This window comes from Corvus kubaryi, unplaced genomic scaffold (assembly GCF_017639235.1).
Source record: "Corvus kubaryi isolate FWS band 111438036 unplaced genomic scaffold, C.kubaryi_AGA036_p1.0 129, whole genome shotgun sequence".
NCBI lineage: Eukaryota > Metazoa > Chordata > Aves > Passeriformes > Corvidae > Corvus > Corvus kubaryi.
In genome coordinates, this window is record NW_024580664.1 from 305,144 (window position 1) to 327,197 (window position 22,054).

Genomic DNA, 22,054 nt, shown 5'->3' on the forward strand with positions numbered 1-22,054 from the left:
GATGTAAAATGCAAGAATACCCTTACTACAAAACCGTACTGTTTTAATAAATTAAGTTGATTTTAAACTTCACCTTACACTTAATGGGTAGTTCTATTCACATTTTTACCCACAAGCAAACCCATAGTGAAGATTTCCAGTCCTTTATCTTTGGCCAACTGGTTTTTCTTCTTATTCGTGCTGTACAGCTACCTGTACAGGACTGTTGTTTAATACCATATCAACTGAAGAGACAGAACTCCAAACATTCAAATATGGAATGGGAATGGGTTTTCAACCTGAATCATTTCACTAATCAGTTTATGGTCAGCCTCACACAGATTACCACAGTACAGCTGAAAGAAAAGAGTGAAGAGCAGCACAAGTACAGGAACAACTGGTTCACTATTTAGATGAGAGCTGAAGGTGGATAAAGTTGTTTCTAGTGCTCTGGCTGTAGGCTAATGACAAAAGATCTTCAGTGGCACAACTGAGAAAACACAGCTGTTCCCCTCTGCCCCTCTTATGTCACGCCAATGAAAATGGGGTTACACTGAGCAGCAGATCAAAGAGCTGATCTGCATCAGGAGTAGCACCTTCATTCTGACAGGGTTTTTAGCACCACCAGGAAGATGGAGCACTCCCATAAAGATGTGTTTCCATCAACATTCCTGTCTCATCAAATCATGTCCTCATTTCTGTGCATCAATGTACTTTCGTGCAAAGATCATATTTCACCATTCATCTTTGATGTGCATCGCAAATAAATTGGGATCAATATTATGGTAAAAATAGATAACTGAAGAATGACATCCTCTATCCACACAACAAGTTTAATGTCTCCTGTAGACATGTCCAGTCTTTATTTCCCTTGTGAAATCACCAATACAAATACTGTTCATTAATGGGCTGTGGTAATGTCACAAGTGGTAGTGAGCTTATTTAGCCTCTGTATTTAAGAACCAGTTTAAAGCTACATGTTCACTCTGAGCAGCATTGAGCAGACGTAGACTAGGCACTGCGTTTTAGTTATTAGTTTAAACTGGTGTTAGTTCACCTCCGAGTTTAATGCTTTCACCTTAATGACAATTGGCTGAGTCTCCAGGACTGAAAAAATCCTAGTTACATCCACACACTCCTAATTCAGTTCAGTGTGCCATGATTAGCTTGCTTCTCCTAATTGAACAGCCATCACTGTAATAGGAAAGAAATTAAGTTTGCTGACATACTATGAATTTAGTACAACTGCTCCATTGGTGATGGTCCCTAGGGGGCAAAGGTAGATCATCAAAGCTAGAAGAACAAGATCAACCTGCAGAATGTGTTTAGAGGAAATTCAGCAAGGGCTGTCTGTCCACCAGTCTGTGTTATTAACTGGAATTTGTAATTTAAATAAGAAATTAATTATTTTCTAGGCAGTGATAAGATAGAGAAGAATCATTCTATAAACAAATCTAAATTTTATTTTCCACTAATTATCTTTGTTTTTAAAGGGGAGAACTCTTCATTTACTTAACAATCTCCATTTGTTATTTCACATTCAACTCCTCACTTCTTTCAAAGTCATACAGCTAGTCCTAAATACAGCACTTCAGGTTCTCAGTAGAAAGACTTCTCCAAACCTCTTAGTCTCCTGATTTTTACACACTGATACAGAAAGACAAGGGCTGCCCTTCTATCTCATGCTGACACCTCAGTTTCATGAATCAGGGGATTTTGGCAGTGGAATTCTCCTCTGCCCTCTCTCATAGCCATTTGTTTTGCTTAGCATTGGTGCTCCTCCCTACCCCACATGCAATGACACAATTATTTGCACAGGGTTTCCAGAGGTACACTGAGCTAAACTAATAGCAGGACTATGAGCAGGAGGTCATGCTTCTGCTGTTTATCTCCTACTAGTTCTGGTACTCACCAGACCCTCCTTAGAGATAATTTAATGTGCTAAAATGGCAGAGTAAAAAACAGGGTTGGATAGTTTTCTGCTGCTCTACCTAGTGAGCTACATCTGCTCCAGAAGGGTTTGACAAATATTGAAGCTGTTGTCCAGGAGAGGGAGAGAGCCAGTGCAAAGCACAGCTCAGTTCAGGGAAGAAGTGCAAAACCTTCCCCCTTCCACAGAAGTAAGCTGGTACCATCTCCTGATCCCTTTTCATTTGCATTATTTTTAACCTTATCTGGTTGCCTGATCCAGTTCACAATCCCCCAAACAGTTGTGTCAACACCGGAGTGAGTGACAGCCTGAGTGTAGAATTTCGTCCACCAGTTTCTCTCTAAAGGCCACATGATGTCTGAGCAGTATTTTGCTTCAGACTGTTTACTAGGTTTGTTTAAATCAGACCATGCATGGAGGCGTTACCAGGCATGAAAGACGAGAATCTGGTGCATTCAGCTTTTATTAAGGTTCTGCTAGTCCACTGCATTCTCTGCCCTACCACAACAGGAAAAATAATATCATGTATGGTGGGCAGCTGTGGTATATTCCACAGACACCATTGTTCTCGTGTTGGTCTTCTTACTCACCAGGTTAGTCTCCACATAAACTAGAGATAAGCTTGCATCCCCCATTATCCCTGATAAAGTTTCATAACTACTCACTACAGATATGAAGGATTTGCACTGAAGCTGCTAAGAAAATTTAGAAATCATCTCATGAATCTTCTCAGAATAAGGTACATCTGATCAGCAAGAGAGGACCTAATTTACCAATAAGCTGGCTCCTGTACTTGTTTAAGAGCTACTTAGCTCCAGGAATGCATTTCATAAAAGCACTTTCAACTATCAGAAAGTTATATATAGTGATAGGCTGCATTTAATAGTAGCAAGGTAAGTTTGATCCTGTACTTTAGTTGATCATCAAGGCTGCAGGAGACTAACAGGTACACTCATCTGACTGGGATCTTCTCTGACTACAAGAGTTCAGAAGAGGATGCTTCAAACAAAGTGCATCTGAGTTTGGGTGGCAACTCAGCTGACATTTAGGAAAATGCCTCAAAGACCAGTTATCAGGACCCCAGCTGTACATTCTGCAAAGCCTTCCTCTCCATTAGATTTATCAGCTGTGTGTGGTGGCTAGACAAAGAGGTTCATAACTTCACACTGACATATAGTTAACTACTAGAGTACTGTCTGTGACATTTATTAATCTATTTCCAAATGCAACAAGGAGTTCCTTTGGTGCCTTTTACCTCACTGATGTACCTTGCTCAACGTTGGGAGAAATTTCAGGTTATTCTGGGAAACACTGGGCATTTGCATTCCCAGGAGGTGAAACCCTGGACCATGGATCATGGACCCAATGTACTCAGCAGAATCAAATCTCTACTCAGCACTTCCTAAACTATCCATCTCCCATCAAGCTGCAACATGCTGACAGTGGCAAGCAGAATTTCCTTCCTTCAAAAGCAGCAGGAGAGCAAGCAAATTAAATAAAAGGTGGACTTCCCTACAGGTATCATTACAGTGGGTTGCTTCGTCTCCAACCTGTGAAAGCAGAGCAAAACTGTAAATATCCAGAAGCAGCCATCTTTTCTCTAAAACTTCAATGCACTAAAAGATCAGTAGATCTTTTTAAAGTAAAGCCAGTAATAGCATTTCTTTAAAGTATTCCCACTTAAACTTTTATTGCCACAACTGTAAAGACCTCTGAGAGATTAATGTGGATATAGTTTTTGAAAGGAAGCACTAATGGCCTGCACCTGAGATTGTCAAGCAGAGAGTCAAAGTTCTATTGCTACATTTCTTCCATTTCATTTTCTGTGACTCGTAAAACATAAGCATATCTGGATCTACAGTCAAAATCATCTGAAAAGCCAGGCTGAGTACCCCAATAGACACTGTACAAAATGGTCCTTTCTAAGGCAAGGGAGGGACTGGTAATCCTGAGTCATTTGGCTACATACAAATTCTCAAGCAAGTCTGATTGCTACAAAAATTTCAAAAAAAGGCTAGTGAAACATTTGAAAAGTAAACTGAAAAAAAAATAAGAAGTAGCACCATACACTGAGACTGAGTCATCCCCATCTCTGACTGCCCAGCTCAGAGGGCACAGCAACAGCTGAGGTGCAGCTGTCACTCAACAAAGTGATCAAAATTCAGATTGATTGCAGACCCTATGTGACATTTGCACTTTATCCTTGCAGGGTTTCACAGATTTTAATGCTCATGTATGCAAGATTTCTGAGAAGCTGAGAAAATTATCAGATATTCATTCAGACTGGGATATATATATAAGTATATATATATATATATATATAGCTATTCACTTACAGGACTGCTTTATCTTTTAGGGGGAAGTGCTGATCCTCCCCCTTTCTGTCCTTAACCCACCCCCACTTTTACCCCTTTTAAGCAATAAAGCCAGTCCAATAAGCCTCCTTTCTGCTTAGTGCTTCTGTGAACATTTTAGTTAGATTTACAAACATTGCTAAACCTGATCCTCGACTCTCACAAAACTTTTCCTCACTAAATTACTGCCATTCACCCAGCTGATTTGTTCTTCAGCAGAACTCCAACATAGCCATAGTAGCCAACGATCTTGAAAAAACAGTAGCAAATCTTTCCTCCAAGGAGTGTAAAATTCTCAGTCACGGCACCCCAGACAAAAAAAAAAAGAGCATGACCACAAGGGTATAGCTAACAAGCAGCCCAACATCCACCTAATAACTGTAAGGAATGGTATCTAGAAAAACCATGACTTGTGCCAGACATCTATATGCCTAAGAGATCAGGAAGCAAGAAAGTATTTTATACGATGTAGCCCAGACTAGAAAAGGACATTCCTAAGAGTACATTTGCTATTTTCCACTCTTTGATCCTACAAACAGCATCCAGGGGGATAATGGAGTTTAAAAAGTGTGGCTGTCGTTCTCCTCTATCTCAGCTCACAACATTCTGGCACTGGCTAGCACTATGTGCAGAGGGAGGAGCAGAGGCTGGATAACAAAAAAAAACTTTAAGAGTTTACAGTTTTTCCCTTCCTGTGATTTAAAAAGAAACTCAGGAAAGTGCACTTTTATTTGTTGTTGTCTATCAACCGTATTTTTTCATTATATAGTACAATATTGCTGTGGTAACTCCAGAGAAAATTCATAGTTGTTCTTAGTAAAAATACATTTGGGGTTTTTTTGTCTATGTAGTCACTGAAATTAACCAGGTATGTACTGGATCTTTTCATCTAATTGCCACTGAAGAATTAGCAATCGCACATGCAAAGATTATTAAAATTTTTTAGCATAGGCTTCAGTTTTGCTTTCTCAGAGATTTGCAAAACTCTTGTCAAAATCATGTTACTCCTGCTTTGACTGGATATAATGATGTTTTCACAAGGGCAAAGTTTAGATAGACAAAGAGATAAAAATATAAGGTCACTTCAGTGAGCCAATCTGAGCTGGAACGTACATTTTGAATGAACAAATCTGTAGACTTTGTACAAGGCATTCCCCTCAGCCCTGTACAGCCCTGCAAACAGAGAATATCAGCTGGTGACTGAAGCACAGACCAGAGTCAGCTTTTATTCTTGGCTTGGATGAAGATTTTTTGTGTGACCTTGATCAAGCAGTTCAACCTCTGCATTTCCTTATTTGTAAGCAAGAATAATCACCATCCCTGACCTCACAGGCTTAATTCATGAATACTTGTAGAGAGCCTTGAGATCCTTGCCTGGATGTTGCTATAGGAACAAGAAGCACAACTACAGTACAATCGTGTATGATTCTTTCATGATCCCAGTCACAGTAGTACTCAAGCACTTCAGCCTTTCATTTTAATTTGCTTTGATACAATTATTAGGAGTGAAATAGCAGCAATGTTCTATTTGATCCAGTCTTGGAGCTGAGGAAATGAAGCACAGACAATATATTGACCTCAAAATTATGCTTTGGTTTAACTTTCAAATTCAGTCATATACATGAGGTAGATATAGGAAAGACTGAGGAGAGGAGACTCAGACCTACATTTCCCTTAACATGGGTCCAAGTGTACACATGTACAGATCATATAGGCGGGGTGACCATGTTGCACTTAGCTGGACATCAAAATTTATCCCATCTGTCCTTCTTGCAAGATAGCTGCTAAGTGCTTCTTAATAGACTTAAGACATCATACATTGCAAAAGCAATGATAGGAGTTTTAGACAGGCTAGGAGACACACACACACTTATCAAAAGGTAACAACATAGCTTCATAGAAATGGGTGAGTGATCAATCAGTAGTCCAGTTCACTCGGGCATAGCATAGGCACAAACATGGGAGACTTCCCACTCTGCATCAGTCAGTGGCATAATTCACACTGACAGCAGCCAGTGAAGTTTCACTGACTAAATGACCAACTCAGAATCAAAGAAGGAAAACTGCAGCAGATCTGTTACATATCACATTAGTCCTCTGCCCAGCCAGTCTATTCATCTCCTGCAAGTGTGGAACTTCACTGTGAGCTGGGAATTAATATATGCATTTTTATGTTACATTTTCTTTTATATGTTGACATTTGTGATAAGATTTCGACAATAAAGTTTGTTTACTGATAGGTTCCCTTTGCTGCTCCTTCCCCAGTCATCAGCATTGCAGGCAGACAGTTTAATCACAACACTGCAGGTTGGGAAGTGCTAAAATATCTGTGCTCTAAACCTGCTTTAGAATCTACTAACAGGGCACATGGCTAAATCATCATATGGCTTAATCTTTTATTGACATAAAAGCCAGTATAGAATTTTTACGGTGAAAGAATGCTTAAGTATAAAAGGATTTATAGGGCAAATAATTTCAACCGATGCAGATTCAGCCACTCACTCACTGTCAAGATGCACAAGACTGCATCTGCTGCTACAGGAGTCAAATTTGAACAGGTAGTCTATGTCATTAGGTTGTACCACAGTCAGCAAGTGTTCCCTATGGCTGAGAAACAGTTTCTGAATCAAGATCATCATAAAGTACAAGATTCTGAAGTTAAACCTCATCACATGCCTAAATATTATCCTGCCACTGTAGGAGATAGGATAATAGAGAGGAAGAAGTAATTTATTTTTAAAAATATATGTTGTTACATGTTTATAATGTTTTCTTACAATGTTTATAGAAAAGTTTTGAACTATCTTCCATTTCATTTTTTTAAAAAAGATGGATTAAACCTCCTTCAAAAAGTCTTCATAAATATCTTTTCTACAGTGTTGTAACACAAGCATTTGACCTAATGCTCCTTTTTTCCAACAAAACTTTGGCAGCAGGTTCTGGACACCAGTACAAACAGCTGGGTTCCCTGTGAACCCAAAGATATGCTTTAGAAAAAAGAGTATATTGAAGACAGTTTTCTTTAAGGCCCTTACTAAAATGCTCATCCTGAATATCCCACTGGTGACACAGAGCCCATACACATTAGATGGACCTTATAAAAAGGTGTTTCTGGAAGCCCAATTAAATTTGCCAAAGCAGCTCTTAGTATTATTTCGACTGTCTGCCAACACAAAGGTTTGCACAAAATGATGATCTTCAGTACCTTTGCTAATGAACAGTGCAAAAACGTTAGCAGCCAAACGTTGTTGATTAGCACGAGACTTCAGTAGGTTTAGCTGGCAAACTGCTGCAAACTTGGTTAACACCGCTGGGGTACTGTTTGAAATCTCTGTGCTGTAGAGTAGCATTGTATGAATCAGCAAACACAGAGAAATAATCACACAGGTATGACATGTATAGAAGTCATTGTTGGTCATTTTATATCAGGCATTATATGTTTGCTTTCTTTTGTGGCTTGAGTTAGAGTAATCCACAAGCCCAGATTTAAATGGATAACAAACACTGCTCCTTTAGTTAGATAGTCTTGACTGCTTTCCTGTCACCAAGAGAAAAGCAGGGCAGAATCAGAGATCAGATCTTCTACATTTCATCCTACATAAGAAAGGAGAAAAAGGATAAGTGAAAAGAGGCCACAAGCTCTTCTGTTGGGATTTTGCCAGGCATTTCTCCCACATGAGCAGTTAATGGAAAGACCAATGCTCTGAAATTTCAAAGCCTGGCTTCCACTACTTCCACTCCTGCTTACAGAACCTTTCTATTACCACCACAGGTTGTCCGTGAGTGGCCCTATGCTTTTAGCATGGGAGGAGACTTCCTTTTTTCCATCTTTTTTTTTTCAGGCTGTTTCTGACAAAAGCTGAGTACTTGGTCTCTTTGACAGTCTTTGAGTGCTGTTTACAGTATGTCAGCTGCAGGCTAGAACAAAAGCAGTAACTAATTTAGAGAAGCCCTATAGAAATGTTATATGCTAATAGTCTCAGATTATCTCAGCTTTTACACATTCTGGAAGGTGGAAGTTTTCATCTCTACCATGCCCTACTGCCCTTCTTTCCCTCTTTAGGCTTTCTACAGCCTAGACTCAAGTTCACATTTTTAAAGATTTCACGCAAGTTGCTCATGAAAGCTGCCGTATTATCACCTACCTCCCTGGCAAAGCTGCAAAAGCCAGCAAAGCTGTGATTATCACCCCTCACATATTTAAGATGCAATAACAGTGCAAGTAGAAAGCAAGAGAATATTTTAAAGAAAAATATTGTCCATTAAAATTTGACTTACAGTAAGCCAGGCTTTGTATTATTACAGAAAGAACTGCTGAGAACTGGAGTGCCTCCATGCACCAGCAAAGTTACTGTGTCCATTGGGTAGGTGAGGAAGGAAGAAGAAGGGATGGTGGAGATAAGGAAGAACACATCAACAATCAGGGACATAAGGAAGCTGAATGGCATCCTAGTCCTCATGGTGTGCAAACACCTTTTCTCCTTTGGAAATCCAGAGAGAACATGAGCTATTCCTGCTTCCTGCTCTAGAATTTCTGCTCCTTAGCTGAATGGCACAGCTCTCATGTTTAGCACTGGCAAGAGGTCAGTCATCACATAAGCACTGCCAAGTGTTATAATTACTGCGTTCACGTGGTCACTGCATCTGATTGCCCAGTTATTTCATAACTGAGTGCTAAGTACTGCACCAGCTCCAAGCACACAGCTTCCACTGACTTCTAGGGGTCCCTTTACGCATAGGTCTGCTGGAATCAACGTTTTTCATAACTTTATTTACCTGACCTGTCAATATTTGGGAGAACATAATGGTGCTGTTGAACGTTTGCGTATTTGCCTTGTCTACGCATTGAAGCTGTACTTACACATGTATCTCTTGCAGAATTCATTCATGAGGAACACCATACAAGTTAACAAGTTAATCATTTCCCTGAATGTCAAAAGCCAGGGCAGATCAGGATGTGCATTGTGTTGGCAGTGCTGCAAACTGGGCTGTTTTAGTATTAACAGTAAATTTCCTAGCCTCAGTAAGACTTTTAATAGGTTTTGCAGCAAGTTAACAACTAACCGTGGATATTTGCCATAAATAATGCAAAGCACAGAAAAAAAGATGTAATTATTAAGAAAACGGTAACTTGAGTTTTCAATTCAATAAAAAGACTCCAGTGCTTTCTTTTAGTTTTCAGCTTCTGAGCAAAACAGATATCCTGCCTTTGTTAGAAAGAACAGTGATTTCCGGAACCTACTGATCAGCACATTTTACATCCCAAATATTCAAATCAACACCTAATAAGATTTTGTTATGGTTACTAGCAGTAGAATGTGACTGAGTAGTTCAGACAACACAGGTTCCAGCTTCAGCTACATAACCAATGAGGCCAAAAAAGCAATGTTTAGGTGCATAGAGCAGTGTGGCAAAGTATCCTTTGGCTGCTCCGCCTCACCATCAGGTAGACAAACAAAATCAGCCTTGTGAACCAGACTGTTGACTGGGATGACTGACATGCTGACACACATTCTGCCATCCTGGTTTTGGGGACAGCAAGATTTAAAAAAGGGAACGTGAACACTTGAGAAAGAAATTTTTCTCAGAACATGGACTATTTTTTTCATCTATTTTAGGAAGATAAAAAGCAGTGAGATCCTTATGGTGACTCTTGAGATAGCCACCCCCACACCAGTCACTGGTGATAGCCAAGAGGAAGGAACTACTCTTCTGGGCTTATGTTTCATCAGACACTAGTTTTCTTTGATAATTCCCCTTCTCTCATTTTCTTCTGGTTATAAATTATGAGATACAAAGCGCGTGTAAGCTACGTAACATTCTGCCTTTCTTGTCTGTCCCTCTAACTGCCCCTTCTGTCATCCCCACATTTTCTTCTTGTGGTTGTTTACAGAGTGCAAGTAGAAAGTAGGTCAGACAAATGGAGACTGTCAGATGACTAGCTTCAATTTATGGACATGTTGTTGTCTCTGTAGAACCATAGCGTTGTTGTTACAAATCCTTAAAAGTTTGTTTTAGCCTGAAAGGCTATTAGACTTACTTCACTGGCAAAGGAGAAGGCTTTCTGCAGGAATTTCATCTGATTAAGTCAACAGGACTCTGCCTGCAGAGCACAACTTCCAAACACAGGGCTTAATTTTTGTGTAATTAATTCTTTACCTTTTCCTGCTCATAATGGAAACACTCTGAGAAGCCTAAACAATTTAACAAGGGGGCTTTATTTTCCTTTTTTCCCCTCACCTTTGCCCACACACTCCAATCCCAAAGTCTCAATGACTGATTTTAGTTTACAATCATAACCAGCACTGGAAACGTGCTTCATGTATTGATATGCTTCATACAGCCACATGATAGTGTCCCACTGGGAAATGAGGAGTGCACACGACACTGGGTCATGCTAATGGCAGGGAAGGAGAGTACAATTTACAGCTCTTTTAACTCTTCCAGCAAAGCCATCACCAGTCAGTTACTGTAGCAAATAAAATACTCTGACAGAAACATGATTGAAGTTGACAATAGTCCCACAAATATCAGCAGAGTTTCCAATAGTGTTGACAGTTTTAGTGAATTAATGGCAAAGCAAGCAGTATCTTCTCCATTAGTTCTACGGTCTGGTAAGGCCAGAATGACATTTTTAATGGTTTGTTGTCAAATCACCTGTCAGAACAACTGTCTGTTGCCTCTAGACTCCTGTTATATGTGTGAAACATGGTACAGTAAATAACCATAGGCTGGTACTTTCTTAGACTGTTTTAATACATATTACAGCAGCAACCTCAAGCAGGGCTTTAACTCGAGTCACAACAAAACCCTATTCAGATTTTTTGTCTTAAACAACAGAGCAACCACTTCCTCTCGTTCTCAAAAAAACCTGGGCAGGGCAGAAGTGCAGAGAAAAGAAAGTTCAGAGGGGCCAATAAATATACCAGTGGTAAAATCTTAATACTACTAAAATCCATGGTAGTTTTGCTATGAATTCAGAGACAAAAACTTGACTTCATATGTTTGCTTTTTTGTTACTCAGTGAAACAAATAGCAGAGATCGTGGTCATTATTTCTTCCATTCATATGGAAGCCCTTCAGTGGTGGGGCTTTATGGGAATACACCATTAGACTGGGATGAGAAGTGGGTAGAAGTCAAAGTATAAATTTCTCCATAATCTGGCCCATTCCCTTTGGAAAAGGTCCCTCAGGAAAATTGACTGACGGACTACAGAGCAGCCTTTAAACTGGATGAAACTCAGAGGGAATGGAAAACTGGACCCCTCCCCATTCATACTGCCCACATTATGCCTAATGTAAAGGCTTACATTTACCACTATTTATTTCCTGTAGATATATTCCTATATTTGAATGCATTATAAAATCTTGCCCTAAGAAATAACGTCTCTCCCTTTTTCATGAGGACAGTGGAATGTCTACGCTGGCTACTACTTAGAATTTTATACTGTAAAAATACACTACTTTAACTATCATGGGTGGGTAGGATCCATCTGTCCTGATGAGTCTGTCTAACCAGGTGGATGTCCATTCTCACCAGCTGCATAGGCACTCAGTAATAAGGGAAGAAGTTCTGTAATTTCAATGGGGTGATTCCTCCTATCATAAAATATACTTCTAAAAGAAATGAGATCTCTAGAGGGCAATTCAGCCTTTCTTTTAAAAATATTTTTAAAGCAAATGTTGCTGTGATTAATCTCATTAACTCTTGGATTCAAGTAATTCATGGATCCAAGTAAGACCATGAAAATTAATGCATTATTACCACATTAAAAAAACCTCAGTTCTAAAACTGTTCAGCTGCATCTACTTTCCTTTGCAACAGAAACCTATAAATGTTTCAGCTCATAAACTCATGGTACATGATAGCTTTTGCATCTTATGCTTTATCATGACACCTGGATATTTCTAGTTTATTGTATCTATGTGTTCAGCATGAAAACCTCAACAGCACTTGGGGATATTCTAAAAAGCTCTTCTGTTATCTCACAGCATTAAGTTCAGAAAACAGGATTAAGTATAGAAGTCATCAAGAGACTTTCCAAATTCATAAGACCTTCCTAGCCAGCTAGTTAGATTATTAGTCATGTGCCTTCTGAAGCTATTAAACTTTTGGTTGTTAGATTTTCAATACTGTCAATTTAGTGCTTCCTTCCTGAACATAAGTATTTTTACTATTCCAAGGCAGCAAATCAGATCTCTTTAGAAAATACATTATTAATGGCAAGAAAGTGAATGAGTGCCACAGACTTAGAGTTAATATCTTACTTATTTTGCAGCAGCCATCAGCTCCATACACATAACCTCAAAACTTCATTCCAACCTGTTGTTTCTAATCACTAATTTTTTTTCCAACATGTTGCTCCTAATTACTAATGTTAGTGATAATTACTTTTCTGATACATTCAAAACTTGTTTCAGTCTTCATCTAGTTTTATGCCATTAGAATTTGGACATCCCTCCATAAAATTTTGGAGACAAAAAATCACGAGATATGCCAGCTGTATTAGGTATCTCAAGGTCATAGTAAAACACAGTGAACAGAAGAGAAGCCCATTCTGTTTGGTGCTACCCAGTCTAACAGGGCATGTTTACATTTCTAGCCAGGCATGACTGTATTGTATCAAGGTATACTTACATAGGTGGCCTGCAAGCAGTACAGCAGTGAAGCTACTGAACTTGGCACAGACTGCAAAGCCTGCCTGAAAAGCAAATTCAGAAAGTTAAGCTGTGCTGAATTCTTTGCTGCTGAATCCATACTGATAAGAGTATATGACTGATGTTAATTAACTTAAACCTAATTTAAGTATTTGTATGTAAGATGAAGTCATAATGTGGTTGCTACATAAATATCTTTGTAGTAAGATATGGTACTTTGTTGTGGTTGCCAGAATTAAAGAAAGATAATGTCATGAGAAAACAGGGACACAGTGAAGACAGGTGGCTTCCTTAATTTCCTGCTAAAAATGGTATCCATCTACAGATACAAACCACCTGGCATGAACTACAATGAATGGCTACAGAAAAAGATCATTTCCAAATTTAGTCTCTACATATTTCAGAAGAAACATCTGTGGTTTAAGACAGCCCAACATACCTTACTTTCCTTTATCAGCACAGTGTCAGCTTCCTGTCAATTTCTTGTCAACTTGACTTCCCAAATTCACCCTCCCATTTCCTCAGTCTGAAAAGCAAAAATAACAGCAACTCAAAAGTTAGCAGAAACTAGGGTGGCAACAGCGTTACTGATGGATATTTACTGTCTTTTCAACTCACTTTAAGGGCTATGAAAGCTACATAGAAGAGTTATTTCTCTAAAATATCGACTTACTAATATATTCTGTGTACTGCCAATTACAGCTCCCCTAACATACCTGCGCTGCTGATTGCATAAGTCACTTGGAAGATGACATCAGACCTTCAGCATCAGGAAGTGATCGCATTAAGCAGTCACTGACCAATAGGTTCAAATATATAGAGGAGGTCTCTGTTACACTGATGTTGTTATACAGTCCTCTGAAACTGTTGTTTCCAAACAATCTTCTGATACTTTTAACATCAATACAGAGTGGTTAGTTTTTTAGCTCAAGCTGGGAACTGAAAAAGAAAACCAAGCTGACAAAATTGTGAATACACAATCAATGAAAAAACATCATTTCTGAGGTTCCTTTGTTTCTTGGTTCTTTGTCAAGTCTTTTAGCTGACTCAAAAAGTGATAACCAACTCTACAACTGGGATAGTAACACCTCATAGTGGAAAAACAAACCATTGAAAAGTCAAACTGAAAACATTTTTAAAGGACAGATTGAAAGGAACTATTTCAACAGTAAGCTCACAAACAACTTGGAAGGAAAAGCAAGTAAGAGAGAGCAGAAAAACATCAGAAAGTCATGCAATACAACGTTTTGATTTAACACTAGGTTGGCTACTTGTGCTGGTTACTTGGTTCTCAAAGGTAGGACAAACCCTTGAACAAGTCCTATATAGTAAAAACATGGCAATTAATGTCTAAACATAGAGTTCTAATGTTTAAGTCTAGAAACTAGATGCTAACTTTCTATACAAGGGAGCTCAAATCTAGGAGCTCATACTCAGATACACACAGCACAGTTCTTCATGGTCTGTTACATAATCTGCTGTAGACTCCTCTGTACTGCCACAGTAACACAGTAAGGTGTAAGAGAATAAACTGCCTTATTTGGCCATTAAGGTTTCAAACTTGCTCCTACTGCCACAGTCCTAAATCCCATTGACTTTTGCTTGGAACTGGATTCAAAGACCCTAAAAATCAGCTGCAATAAGGCTCTGTCAAAAATTAAGCAGATGTGTTTATCTCCCTCCCTGAACTGCTGAAGTTATCTAACACCAGATGACCAAATTACATAATTTCAAAATAAATATAGTGTGCTTTTAAGATATTTTATCATTTGAAGACCTCAATGGTAGTAGAAAGGAATAGAAGCAGGACAGAAGGTAATGATACTCTGAGAATAACTTTCCAAAACAATTAATTTACTCAAAAATCCCAAACCTGCTCCCAATCTATTCTCCACCCAGCCTGTAATTATGGTTATAATCATGACCCAGGTGTAGGACCTTGCCCTTGGCCTTGCTGAACTGTATCAGGTTCACATAGACCCACCTCTCAGGCCTGTCCAGATGCCTCTGGATGGCATCCCTTCCCTCAAGCATGTCGGCTGCACCACAGAGCTCTGTGTCACGAGCAGGCTTGCTGAGGGTGCACTTGATCCCACTGTCCATGTCTCTGACAATGATGTTAAACAGCACCAGTCTCAACGATCCCTGAGGAACATCACAGGTCTCAGCTTGGACACTGAGGAGTTGACCACAACTCTTTGAATGAGACCACTGAAAGGAAATGGAATAAACCACAAAAGATGTCTTCAAGAAGTGAAATTCAATGCTTCAGAGACAAACCAGGGCACAATGTGGCTGTTCAAATCCTGGAAACAGAGATGATCAGCCAGCTGCATCTTCTCCAAAAATATCCACTGTGTATCCAGCAGTGTGAAGACTACTTTCCTAATAAGCTGAAAAAACTTAATGCAGGAAGACAGGTTGAAACACTGAAAGCTTTAGGCATGGATGAGTTTGACACTTTATTCTGAAACAATCATTGGACAACAAAGAACTCTTAACCAGGAAAAATAACAGCCAGCAGAAGTCTGCGTGCATTCCTGCTCTGCTTCCAATCCCCCTGAGAACAACAGGGGAAAAAAACTGGGAGAGTTAAAACTGTTCTCCCAAGCAACCTAACTTCTCTCTTGGCCTGCTGTTATTACAATAAAAGCAAACCTATTACAACCAGCTTTAGTCAGCTATGGCACAGGTTTTTAGAGTTGAAAGAGTCATCTTAGGCTCCCTTTAAAACCAATGAAGAAAACAGGCATTTAACAAGTCATTTATCTGGTTTATTTTAGACAGCAGCATTGCGATGAGAAAAATGGTGCTGCAAAATGAGAACAAAAAGCCCTATAAATGCCTATTTCCCTCTCCACACAATAAATGAAGTCCAGATGAGGAATTGTCTGTGTTTAGTAAGATGAAGCCCACCCAGTAAGCCTGTGTCATACATAAACTCCTCTCAGAGGCCCTTTGTTATAGCTGTTACAGTTTGCATCGTTTCCAGACTATTAAGCAACAAGGGTGCCTTCGTGATGATCTCATGATGGGTAATGGAATCACAGATATTCAAAGCTATTCTAGGATTTCTAAGCCGTCAGATGCTACTGTAGGGACTGTATAGACCCGAGGTGTACACCTTACCACTTAAATACTCTACATGATAAACAGGAAAGAAATAGATCAGAGAAACTCTTTTTTTCTACATTGGGAACATAAACTCCCTCCCATTGCAGAATCTTATGACAAAACCTGAAAGACTGAAAACTACAAGAAGACATGTTACAAATAAAAAAAAACAAAAAACAAACAAACAAAAAAGGATATTAAGCTGCCTTCTTGATCAGAAAATCAAAATACTAGCAGCCCAGAATCTACAATGCAGCATGAAAAATAATCTTTGGTTGAAGACCTACATCATCTTCCTCACTTCATTTTATAGCAGAATTGAACATTGATGGAGAAGATTTGCTGTTAGTATTCAGAAGCAGCTATAGATGCCAAGGTGAGCATAACCCATATTGTAAGCGAAGCTTGATAACTGTCTAGTATCTGAAAATTCAGCTTTATTTTTTATTTGACGGAAATTCCCTAAAATTAATTGATAAAAAATCTGCACGTGTGATAACAAAAACAGTCACTATCTGGATAGGGCATACCATCACAATGCTCTTTTATGCTCCCTCAGACAACTGGTACCCAGGGCAGATGGAACTGGCATATCTCTGACTCCAACAATTACTACAAACACTTTATTTATCCACCTGAATAGGTCCACAAAGGACATAATAATTACAGAAGTTACATACACGTGGCATTCACCTTCAGAACCATTTCACATGTAGAAAACCTGACTTCTTATTAGGCTTTGTTATGGAACAAAGTCTTGTCCATACTACAACAGACAAAACCGCTGCAATTATCAGTACAGCTTCACTATTTTATAGAAGGCTTTTGAGTACCATGTTCATTTTGCAGCTCCTCATCACAAGAAAGACATCCATATGCCAGAGTGTATTCAGGGGAAGGCTACCAAGTTGACTGGGAGATTAAGTACATGATGTAGGCAGAGAGGAAGGTAGAATTGTGTTTGTCCAGTCTTTATAAGAGAAGAGTTAGAGGAGACCTAATTGGGTATGAACCTGAGCAACCTGATCCTTTTGCTCTGTGCAAGCAGTTGCACTAAGTGACCTTTCAGAGGTCACTTCTGACTAAATAATTACATGATTCTGTGAAAGGAATGAGAAAGTGGGGAGAAGACTAAATACAGCCTTGAGGAAGCAGTTTCTATGGCTTTAACACACACTTCCATCAGTTCTTGAAGGATGCTCAGCCAGTATTCAATACTCAGAAGCAGTCTCGCCTAGTTGCCTGCCAAATAATGACATGTTAATATAGTTGGGTCTACACACAGACACTCAGACTGTCCACAGACCTCATCCCCCTTCACAGTAAGCAACACTACAGCTGTCCTAAGGACAAGGAACCATCTTATCTGCACAGACAACTGAATTAGCCAGGCACACAAAGCAGTGATGCTGCTCTTAAATGACCCTTAAAATTTCAGCACTGAACAATGTTTTTCCTGCTGGAGAATCAGCTGTTTTCATGTGCCCCCAGATTCAGGAATAACAATGCACTAAGGAGTGCAGAATGAATAGTTAACACATTTGGCTCCAAGATGAATACTGCACAGCATTACAGACACAGTTACCAAGATCCTCTTACATGCTGTGTATATTTTGCCAATACAATCTGAGGCCATGAAGGAATATATTGCCAACAGAAGCAACCAAATGTGAATGCATTCTGCCAAAAGAACTTGCTAGCTGCACTATGCCAACAGACAGTTTGCCAGCTAGATCTCCTCATGCAGAAAAGGCCATGGAGTGCTCTTTCAGACTCTCTGTCAGATTCCAGTATTAAACGGATGGATTAACATTTTGCAACCAACAAGGTGACATTAGTTATCTTCATAACTGTTTTTAGTCACTAGTAAATACTAGTCAACACTAGTCAACATGTCAATTTACACCATCATCTGTACTGAGCCTTGCAAATGCAAGGCTGCAAATATTTGGAACTGCCTAAGTAAGAGACACCATATATGTAGAATTACTTAAGAACTCTGTGAGGTTTCATATCCTGCTACATATATTATGGGCTTACTACTCCACCTTGTACACCCAGACACAGCGGACATGATCCTGAAGTACCTTTACATGCTGTGAACTAGTACGAATCAAAAGGACAGATGTCTTGTACTAACAAAAATGGTTTTAAGTAATTGTTTGTGGTTCACATTAGGATTTTGACTTTTGCAGTCCCAACAATAAAACTACCTTGCCAGAAAACAAGGTGATGATTCAGCATATTTAAAAGTTCCCTGAAAAAGATGGTTTTATTGCTGTTTACTAATCCAATGAATAAGGAACTTTGTGGGAACATACTTGACCTGATTCAACTTCTTATGAGGGTTTGAAGGTCTATCCAAAGAAAAATAATAACCTAAGCATAATCTGGGGATGAACCATAAAAAGATTCAGACAAGGCATCTGATTTGCCACTTTCCAAAAAAACATTTAATGTTCAACATTTAACCTATCAGAAATATTTTGTGTCTTGAGCTTCTTTTATCTTCAAGAGAAAAGATAAACATTAGAAAATACTTTAAAATTTTTAGTTGATGAAGAGGGACTTTTATTAATGAAAAGGTCTGGGAGAGAATACATAAATGCTATCCAACTAACAAGTTAGCAAAAGGAAGCTACAGTTACCCTTGAAATCCTTCCCTCAGAAACTATAGCACAATGAAGAACAACATGTAACAACGTTGGCCACATGTTTTTTAACATATTCATAGTAAGACATCTACTGAAAAACAAACTAACATAGCAAACTTTCAGTCAAAGGTAACACTCTAACAGACCATCTCCACTCCGTCAGCACAGCAAGAGAGAGATCCAGTACAGACGAAGGACTGATGAGTAAACAGATTACCCAAAGGACTCAATGACAACACTCAAATACTGTGATGGTATATATAGATTAAAATATGGGATCTGTTGAAGTAACAGAACAATCAATGCCTAAGGTAGCAATGGAATTTGTACACAGGGAGAAATAAGTAGCTACACAATTATAGATCCCATCTCTTATGCCTATAATAGAATGCAAGCAAAAACGCTAAGAAATTCCGTTATGTCCACCAGAGCTATTGTAACAACATCACAGAAAAGCTGGCCTTGCAAACCACATGAGCAAGATTGGTCAGATGATCTCTGTCATAAGCACTACACAGCATTTAAAATTAACATTAATACAGATTAATAAGAACTACTGGTGTCCTATAAAATTGATACCAGCCAGACATATTCAATAGCAAAATGGTTCCATCCAACTGAATTACAGCTAATGATTCCCACTGCAATGAACTTCACACAGATTTCTCTGGTCAGGATTCTAAACCCAAGAAGGCTCTCACCTTCCCAAATCTGCCCTGATTTAGATCCCCACAGTAACTAAATCAAGCTGATCAAGACTATTAAGGGGAAAAGAGAGATGTGAAAACAACTGCTGGCTTAGAAAAACTACAGTCTGACACCTCTGAAGCAGCAATATGTCTCAGGAATCCATGTTCATAACATGGCAAAAGAAATTCTGCTCATTTTAGGAGACAATCTAACAGAAGGTATTTCCATGATGCACAGGCTGAGGCTAAAAATTAGATGGATTTCCTAGGGCAGAAAGCTTGTTAAAAAGTAAGCTGAACCTCATGATTGCCTTGAAGAAATTCAGTGAGGAAACATGAGGTGCCCATCACCGAACTGCACCGAGAGACCATTTACACACATTAAGTCTCTGAAAGTAACAATATATTCTCTGTAGTCATAACTCCTGGAAAATCTATTGTCTATTCAAAAGGTGTAGGTTACGGGCGGGTTTCGGGGTTCAGTCGGGACGGCCGGACGTAGACGGATGGACGGATGGAGAGATCTCTATAGGCAGGTCTTGGGACACAGTCGGTTTATTGTAAAGGCGTGGGTATAGGGGCACTGCTCAGAGCTGCCTGACTCAGCTCTGAGCAGGCCCAAGAGAGTAAGCAGGTGAGAGAGAGAGAGAGGGTGTAAGAGCAAGAGTGGAAGTAAGAGTAGAAGTGGAAGAGAGGAATAAAGAAGATATGGAAGAGAAGAGAGAATCAGAATGTCTGAAGTCCTGGTTACAATACAATAAATCATCTTCTGTACTCAATATTCTAATTGTCACTAACCAATCTAATACAAGATACAAATCCTATAGCATTTACATACAGCCTATAAGAGTTCTTATATTACCATAAAGTGTTACATCTTAACTTCTAAAAACTACTCTTTGGACCCCTTCTGCTGAGCTAGTAGGGTCTGCTCTGACCCTTGGACCTGCCTGCAAGCAGAGGGTATTGTTTCATCAAGAGGGGATTACTTCAGTGGCCATACCATTGTTTTCTAGTTGTTCAGTAACTAAGACCTGGTATTTCAAAAGTGGCTTTCATTTCGATGTTGCCTGTAGTTTTCATATTCCCAAAATCTTTTGTCAGGCAATCATATTTCCAAGGTTTTCCTGTTTCATCCTCCCCAACAAAAAGGGATAATTCAAACTTCATAAGGAAATGTACCAAATACCAATTGCCTTCTGCAAGTCTTAGTTCTCTGAAAGGATGCAGCAGAAGAAAACATTTAGTTTCTCTCTTAAGTTTCAAGCTGCAACAAACTAGGATTTTGAAGTAAGTTTTATATTCCTATGATTCAATCAATACTGTTTGTACAGATTATTAGGCAAACTCTTGCAAAGGTCCTAGGCAATTAGTAAATATGTTTATGCAAATATTATACTTAAAATGTAAATTGAATCATGCTTATTATCTAAAGCCTTTCTGAAACCCTCTTTAACCACCTCATTTTACAAGTTAGAGAGAATTTTGCTTTTGACTTCCATGGTTATAGGATTGGCCCATCCTGACACGAGTTGAGATATCCATCTATTAAGGATCTGTTAAGAAGCACACTCACTCAGTAATACTTGCATCTTCACTGAAATAATTTTCCTTTAAAAAGCATTTACCACACAGTCATGTGGTGCAGACAAAAATACTAACAAAGAAATTACAATGTCGATCAACTCTGACTCTTCAAATCTTTGAACTTTGGTGTAATTCTGGTTGAAAAAATGTCGCTATTCAAGATCTGTGTTGTTTAGATCAATAGAGAGGGATATTCATCCCACCTACTTATTCTTCCCACTTTAACACGAGGAGGTATTTCTGACATCCACCTACGCCAGAAAGAATCTGGTCTACAACCTTTTTAAATCCCAGTACTCTGAAAGACATATTCAGATAACTGGTTTAGACAGATCATTTTGTAATACCTGCTCTTCATAGTTTTACCTATGCCCCCACAACAGGCCAGTTCTGAAAATCACCACTCTAACCTCTATTCCTAGGACACGTGCTCAGAATTTAGAATAAATGCTAAGATCATGCATCAGCCAGGTCTATCTAGAGGCTAGCTGGGTAACACAAGAATTCAGCTATGAATTCAGATGTTTTTGTTAATTAAAATTATTTTTATTTATTGAGCTTATTGCTTTAAAACGGGTGGTATAGTAACCTATAGCTACTATTTTGGCTACAGGAAGCAGTTTTCCTGTTATGGCCTTAATAAAGTCCAAATAGGAAATACAGACTGGATGGGAGAAGCATATTTTGGAGAATTCTTGGGGTTAATATTACTTTAAAGCTCCACTTCCTGTGAAATACTAGAGCACAAATCAAGCAGGTGCAGGTTGAGATGAGATTAAATGGTATTCCTTCAGCAAGTAATGCAATATTTCTTCATCACATTTTCTGGCCTGAGAGTGCAGTCGTGGCTTGGGAAAATCTTGGTGGATGTTTCCTTGTTGAATAATACATTCAGAATCTCTAAGTCCCACAAGCATTGTCTTGAGTAGACAGCTCTTGTTCTATGAACTTTGATAACCAAAGCTAAGCTCATCTTTTGGGTAATTACCTCTTTTAATGTTTTTATTCTTAATTAGAGGCATTTCTGGGATAGCATTGGTGTGTTATCACTTCTCACTTAGATCTCTGGTGACTGAGCCAGGCTAAGGG

The 22,054-nt window shown here is 38.9% G+C and overlaps 1 long non-coding RNA gene across 1 annotated transcript in view; it reads right to left on the reverse strand.

Moving 5' to 3' along the window:
• The window catches only part of LOC121663321, a 130,092-nt gene that overhangs the window by 82,441 nt on the left and 25,597 nt on the right, over positions 1-22,054 (reverse strand). Inside the window, exons 5-8 of the long non-coding RNA XR_006015600.1 lie at positions 14,906-15,132; positions 13,638-13,860; positions 13,361-13,447; positions 12,902-12,965 (exon numbers count right to left, since the gene is read on the reverse strand). This is a non-coding gene — a long non-coding RNA (uncharacterized LOC121663321). The remainder of the gene's footprint in view (positions 1-12,901; positions 12,966-13,360; positions 13,448-13,637; positions 13,861-14,905; positions 15,133-22,054) is intronic.